This window comes from Octodon degus, unplaced genomic scaffold (assembly GCF_000260255.1).
Source record: "Octodon degus isolate 3935 unplaced genomic scaffold, OctDeg1.0 scaffold00134, whole genome shotgun sequence".
NCBI lineage: Eukaryota > Metazoa > Chordata > Mammalia > Rodentia > Octodontidae > Octodon > Octodon degus.
Window position 1 is genome coordinate 3,934,708 of NW_004524710.1, and position 7,873 is coordinate 3,942,580.

Genomic DNA, 7,873 nt, shown 5'->3' on the forward strand with positions numbered 1-7,873 from the left:
TCTGGGTGGAAGTCCACCTCCAAAAGGAGACCGCTGTGGAAAAGTAGCAGGACTGGCTGAGGCAATGTGGAATCTCAAAAGCCTGGCTGGCCAGGAATGACCCAGTCTTTCAGTGTTGAGCCCAATTTGCTGAATTTATAAAGCAATACCCAAAAGCAAGCCTTTCGTCCATGTCTTACCATCTGCTTCTGAGTCTGCACACCTTGAGCCTGTGGATGGCAGATGTGAGGTCGTGTTCTGTCCCAACGCTTTCCACCTCTGCCCTGTGTACTGTGAGCTGGAGAGCTGTATGCAATGGGTTAGCCCTTAATCATTCTCCTTCTGATGAAGTATCCAAGCATTGGATGTGCTGCCAGGGTCCAGCACGCCCAGGAATAATGTGTAGAACCAGAGGCTCATAAAAGAGTGTGTGGTGGATTCCAGCTGCTCCTGATTTTGGCTGGGGTCACTGCAGTTCTTATGGGCTTAACTGTGAGCCACAAGTTATGGGCCTCAGACTATTAAACAGCTAAATTGGGACTTTCATCCAAATCAATAAATTCTAGAAAACGATCTCCACAACAGATTCAGAAAGTAGTTTTATAGAAGGCATTCACTGGCATTTTGCAAAAATAATTAGCAGTGATATGGTCGAATAGACACATCTCTAGTCCTTCCTAATGGTACATATATTTTATACTAGCAAAAAAAGGATAAAAATAACTAAAGACATAAAAATATAGCTGGTAAATTAACTGACTTCTGCTATTTCTTCACTCACTCCCCCATCATTTCCTGATAACTGATGTATAATGGCAGAAATAGGCACAAAATCTAGTTACGACTATGTAGAAGGTACTATGGGGAGAACAGAGAAGGAACAAATTATCAGGGAAGGCGAGGGTGGGCATTGATGCTGCACTTGAACTAGGTCCTGAAGGACATATAGAATCTCACCAAACTGAAATGTTAGGGTGGGATTCCAGAGGGGGCAATTCTTCGTGCAAAGGGAGAGACTGAGAAGAGGAACAGTGAATTTGGAAAACAGCCACATCATTTAACATATTCCAATACTCGAAGTTTGAACCACTGCAATGAGAAAACTTTAAAACTTTCCAGAAATCATATACATACCTTCTAATTTTCAATTTATTGGTCCACAGCAGATCTAGGTAGAGCAGTGTGAAACAAGAAAGTGAGGTCAGAGAGGGTGTAGAACTAAGAGCTCGGGTCAAAATGGTGGGCTGCCTGGCTGTTGGCAGCATCAAGCCGGTGGCTGGAAGGTATCCGGAAGTGGTATTACAGTGCTGCAGGGTTCAGTAAGCTGGGCTTAATGCGAGATGATACAATATATGAAGGTGAAGATGTAAAAGCAGCCATAAGAAGGCTTCCAGAAAACCTTTATAATGACGGGATGTTTCGCATTAAGAGAGCCCTGGACCTGAGCATGAAGCATCAGATCTTGCCTAAAGAGCAGTGGACAGAATACGAGGAGGATAAATTCTACCTTGAGCCATATCTCAAAGAGGTTATTCGGGAAAGAAAAGAAAGAGAAGAATGGGCAAGGAAGTCATCACATCGTTGAAGTCTGTGAATGTAACTGTCTTCAAAATATTTTTATGAACTTGGTTAACTCTGAAACATACAGTTCAAAAATTATCTGGTCTGCAGATATGATAACTTAAATAAACACCTGTTGTATTTAAAAAAAAGAGCTAAAAAGAATAAGACGATCTGAATTCACATACATGGGACTCAATTCCAACTACTTAGATTTAGGGGACTGAGGGTTTCCCCCAAATCCTGGTGAGAAACGATCCTGTGTTGATATTACAGTTATACCATGTAGAAATAAGCAAACTGTTAAGCTTCATTTATTATTTCCAAAGCATGGGTTCAGTCATTCTTAGAAATCAATTTGTTATGCTTATAATTTCTTGAGGTAAATAATGACTTTCAAGTATTAGTAAGGACAGGTACAAGAGGAACTAGATCTTTCCCCAATGGATTGAACAGGGAGGTCTGTATAGGATGGTTTCTGTGACAGCTGGGACATAGTACATATTCAATACATGTAGCCCAATAGTGACAGTGGTCACACAAAGTAAGCGAAAATTCACGGGGCAGCCTGAAAAGCAGTAGGTTTAAGCTGTTTGACTATATGTATTCTTTTGAGTAGTTAGTTAAGAAACCCTAAAAATTCAGACCTGAGCATGTTCAGGGTAGAGGCCAAATTTATACTGTCTGTGAAGTACCAGGACTCCAAGTGAGAAATTAAATAAAAATTAGTACAAGATCATTGACAACCCTGGGGGGCTTCAGTAGATGAAAGTGTTAAACCTCCTTCATAATTCATAGCCACTAGGTTCTCAGGAAAATTCTTCTCTAAGGATGAGTTTTTAATTAAAAAAAAAGTGCAAGTTATATGAAGAACTAAACTAACATGAAGGAGAGCTAGGAAAAGCTAAAAATAAGAGAATGGCTTCAAAGTAACAAATACATCTCTAATTTTACCCACATAATAAATTTTATTGTAAACTGGCAAGAATGATAAAAAAGTTTAATATACAATTTTATTTATTTTTTGATTCTACCACTGAATTATATACCTGACTTCTTGCAAATTTTTATCTTTCTCTTAAACTATTTATTTATTTACTTGGTGCAGGGTCTTGCTACATAGCTCAGACTCATAGTGATCCTTCTGTCTCAGCCTCCCCAGTGCCGGGATTACAGGTGTGCACCACCATACCTGGTTTCAGTGGCTGGTGGGGTCCTTGTACTTGTCAGGCAGGTGTTTAGACGCGAAGCTATGACCCCAGCCCCCACCTACAAATTCTTAATGATCTCCTTAAAGCTTCTTTAATGCTTCAATCTTGATTTGTGAACTGACTCACATATGAAAGTTGATATTCAATTTGTTACCATTGGATCCCAAATCCACCCAATGTGGAAAAACAAACAAACAAACAAACAAACAAAAAAACCAGTCCCTTTAAAGTTATTTTGGAAAACCCAAAAATACAAAAAATACCAAGTCAGTTGAGCTAAAACAGGCATCTCATCTTGCCCTGTTCATTAAACAGGATGTGAAATTGTCATAAACAATTACTTCCACCCATACATCATATGGTGCTATCATTTTCTTAAGACTAGATTTCTTATTCCTGTGTTTTGTTAGAAAGAGATGTCAAAACCCCAATTAAAAAAACAAGAAAACCATTTTCTTTTGTATGTTTCATTAAAACAACATTCCAAAACAGCTGTATGTAGTTTATTTTTACCCATAGAATTTTGAGTTCTTTCAAAGACTGCCAACTGCAGAGGTTAAAGTATTAGACAATGACACTGAGGGGCCCAAATTTCTGCACATGTATTTGGAATCTCTAAGGGCAGTAGCCCTAAACTTGAGGATTTATGGCTGAATAAAAATTTTGAAGACAATATTGGCAGAATCATAGAGTTGCTGTCGTATTATTTGTTAGATAAGGAGAGTCACACTAAATGTATTTTAATATAATCTTTGCATTTATTTGTTTATTTATGTATTTACTTATGAGTTGTGCTACTAGGGATCGAGCCCAGAGCCTTCACGCTAAACTACATTTCTAACCCTTGTTGTCTTGTTTTGTTTTGAGATAGCAACTCACTAAGTTGCCAAATTGTTTTTTGTTTTTGTTTTTGTTTTTTTAACCAGAGATCAAACTCAGGACCTTGCCCTTGCCAGGCAGGCGCTTATGCCACTGAGCTGTATCTCTGGCCCAAATTATTAAGTTGTCCAGGCTGGACTCAAACTTGCGATCCTCTTGCCTTGGTCTCTCAGAGTGCTGGGATTCTAGGATGACACGAAGTCTGGTGTATAATCTCATTTTTGAAGTAATATCTTAAAAGTCTTAACAAAAAATATAATTTCAGGGTAAAAGTGTCCTCAAGTTTGTAAATAAGTGCTTTATGAGAAAAGTAGTTCACAGCGCACTGTTTTCCTATAAACTAGTAAAATCTTGGTCATGGCTTCTGATTCAGAGTTTCCCAGTTTGGGCATGTGGGGGGATGTGTCTCCTAACCCAGATTTTGAAGTATGGGCTACTGAATTCCAGAACACATATCACTTAGATACACATTCGGCTGCAACTAGGACCAGATATAAAAGTGTAGCAAGTTTGAGCTTTCTTTGTGGTTTCCATTGCTGTTATATATACATTTTCTAATTTCATCTAAAACAAAAACTCTACTACAAGTAGGGGCTATATTTGCCCTTATCTTGCAGATGAAGAAACTAAAATTCAGAGTTGTCATTCATTCATTAAGCCATCCAGACATTCATATATTCAGCAAGGATTTATTCAGCATTTCTGAGTCCTGTCGCACTGTGCTAACCTCTAGTGAAGTCAAGATGAATAAAAGCCATCTATGTTCTTATTGAGGTTGTATAGGTAATTTGGGGCAGAGTTAGGACTGTAGCCCAAGTATTTCGATTTTAAACTTTCTGCTTCCCCAAAAGTCATGCTGCCGTTATGTCTCTTTCGCCATTGGGAATAGTCCTTGCTGTCACACACAGTCCATTTGCTGTGCTCTGAGCTCCCTCCTGGGCCAGACTGAGACATGCAGAACTCCAGACAGGCTCTCATCTTCAAGCCAACATTCTTTAAACATATGTTCAACATGAATTTTGGATGGCTGAGCATTGAAATGGTGCTGAAAGATGCAAAAAGGGGAAGAGGACAGAAATGATAGGATCCTAACCAGTAAAACAAAAGCCCTGCAGTGAAGGAGGAAGCTCAGAAACCAAGTAGCAGTACCAAATGAAAACATGCTTACAAGCCTTTATCATAATCTCTCCAAGCACTTGCAGTGCTGTCCCTGAGAGGAAATCTGATGAGTTCATTTTTGCAGTGCTGTATATGCCAGTGTTGCCTTAGTTTATCTCCCTGGCTCCCTATCTCTTCATTTCCTCTGGACTGGCTTCTTGTTTCAAGCAGATTTTGTTGGGCACTTTGCCAGAATAGAAGTCTCATTACGCATCACGAATTCTAAGCCTGTTTTCTCCACAGGTCTCAGCCTCTGATGGTTCACCATTGCCTGCACCTGCCAGTAGGTGATCAGGTTAATGGGTCTGGGTTGCATGGTTGTTACAGTTCTGGATATCAATCTTGCACGTATTACTATGCAGTCATTTGCATTTAGACAATCTTTGTAGACACTTTTGTTTCACATGTCTGCCAGACTGAGACATGTTAGAAGTCAGAGGCAATTTATAAATAGAGGTACTTGTAATAGTCTAATGGAATGCCAAGTGATGGATCATTATGTATTTGTTTATGACAGTTTTGGAGTTGAGAAGAAAAGAGAAAAATTAGCCTTAACCTGCCACTTAATTCCACTGTAGCCTCTGTTAGTTCAAAATAGAATAAAAGTATATCACTATGAGAATTCCAGGAAGCAGATTAATTTAGAGAAAAGTCTCCAAAACAATCATTATAAAAAGAGCAAGAGCACAAACTCAGATTCTTAGGTGAAAGCCATATTAAATTATTTGTTCAGTCCCTCCATTCTCTGCTAATTGTTATCCTCTTTCACAGTTGAAAATAGTAAGTAGAAAGTAAGATACCAAATTTCTCAATCTCCCCACTAAAATAACAGGAACTCCAGACCATAGCTCTCCAAGACCCAAATCCTAACACTGGTCTTGGCAAAATCCTGTGTCTTCTTGAGAATCTTCACAGGCCAACTGAGATTATGCATGGAGGCAGTCAGGGTCAGAGAGTCATATTGCACCTTGGGAACGTATAGTTTCTAGTCTGGGTAAATAGGAAAGATGCTGGATATGGAAGAAGAATGCAGTGGGGTGGTGAAAGGGCATGAGAACCAAACTTGACCTTCTTTGCTCCAAAGGATAATGCTATAATGCTGCAGAGCTTTGTACTAACAAGCTCTTATTCCAAAATGCAATCACCCATGCAATGATTAAGCCTACGGTACTGGAGATCACATTAAACTCAATTAAGTCTTCTGCAATCAGAATCATTATTTAGGGGCAAAGATAAGGAGATGCACGTTCCAATTAAAGAGAGATGAAAAAGATAATGATCTAGGGCACTGTTTCCAAAATCTGCTTCCTAGGCATTATCAAATAAGCCTGTGAAAAGTACAGATTGCTATCCTTTCTCCCCACTGTGATCAAGAGAAGCTAGAATAGGGGCCAGGAATCGATATTTTTAAAAGCTTCCTGGGCCATTCAGTGCTGGGAGCCCAGGAATGAGCTTTGCAAAAGCACAGGTGCTGGAGGATGTCTCACTGCCCTTGACTGACCTTCACAGCCTGATCCTCGGCTTGACAAACACTGAACCCCATCAGGGCTCATCAGGGCTGATCTGCTTACAAAGTCTGCAGGAAAATCATGTCTAAATGAGAATGGCAGCTCACCGATTCCAAGGAGGGGCAGTCTTTTTCAGAAACTGAAATGCTTCCATCTGCCATGCAGAACATCTGGACAGAGAAAATTGTAATCACACAACATCAGTTGCCTGATGTTGATCTCTGAAACTCAACCAAAGGGATGCTCCTAGAGCGTTTCCACTCACGCTGCAGAGAATCACAGTAAATGATCTTCGTTGCATATCCTTCAGCTCAGTTATCCTTGACCTTGGGCAGAGCTGGAGAAACACTGCCAAATTCTTGCTGTCAGATTTTTTTCAGAGTCTCTGAAGAAAATCATTTTGGGACTGTTTAATCTCACTTTAAATTTTATTAAATTTTCATTCTGTAGTTGGAGTCACATTTCATTCATGTATCTCTGGCCAACTGTATTGTACTAAACGTGTCCAGACCCACACTGATACCTTGGGTGGCTCTAAGTGATTAATGTTTTCTCTATCCCTTTGCTCGGGTTTTACACTCAATTTCATGGGACTTCAGTCCAGTGGGGTGGAGAGCTATCATACTCTTAAGAGAGTATATCTTGAGTATTAAAAAGAATAAAGTATCAGGGCTGTAAGAAACTAAACTAGAGCAAAAAGTAGAAAGTGATTTGCTCTGGGAGCTAGAGACTTGTAATCATTTTCTTAAAGCAGAGCTTATTGCCATGAGCATAAGAGCCTTGCCTGTCATCACAGGGCGCACTGGCTAACTCCAGTGATTAGAATAATGGTCTGTAACTTTCTTCTGTATAACTATTAGGCAAAATAGTCACACAGATAATTTGAAAACTCTTCCACTGCTAAACACAAAGAATACTGAATAAAATATGATAAATGTTTATGGAGTTACTGTTTTTAAGATACAGTTTTTTAAAATGAAAAGATGGATACATAGTAAAGTCAGAAAAATCCCCCAGCCAGCAAGAATAAGGAGGGAAATAAAAACCGGAGAATCAAACACAAGAGCCGGAATCACACTGGGGAAGGAGAACAGATCCTAATCCCTGCATGGGAACAGGAGATAAAGTCTCAGGCCCCAGAGACAGGAGATTGGAATTAAAACCACAACAGGAAGCTGGGTTGAAGCAGTGCAAAGTTAAAAACAAAGGAGTGGAAAAAGTAAACCCACCCATCAGGGAGGGGTTTAAAAACTATTCTGTGAATATTTATAGCCACGGAACCCTCTGGTGTCCAAATCCAGCTGTGGGCGTAGTCTAGGAAACGTTGAAATGATAGCATAAAATATGATGCTAGCTGCTGGCGCTCCTGGGGCTGTCACAAAAGTAAGTGCAAAATGTTTCCTGCAAAACATCTCCTTCGCGTGGCCTCTGTAGGGATTTCCAAAGATTACATTCCAGCCACAGGAGGTTGGTTGTCTGAAACCGTAAAACATTCGAGGAAACAATACCATGGAAAAGGTTCAGAAAAGAGTACAAAATGCAAGAAGTGGAACTTTAGGTACTATAATTCTTAAAATA

General features: G+C 39.6%; 1 pseudogene; it reads left to right on the forward strand.

Moving 5' to 3' along the window:
• Nucleotides 1-791: 791 nt before the first annotated feature.
• LOC101568891 lies at nucleotides 792-1,564 on the forward strand (annotated as a pseudogene).
• Nucleotides 1,565-7,873: the final 6,309 nt, after the last annotated feature.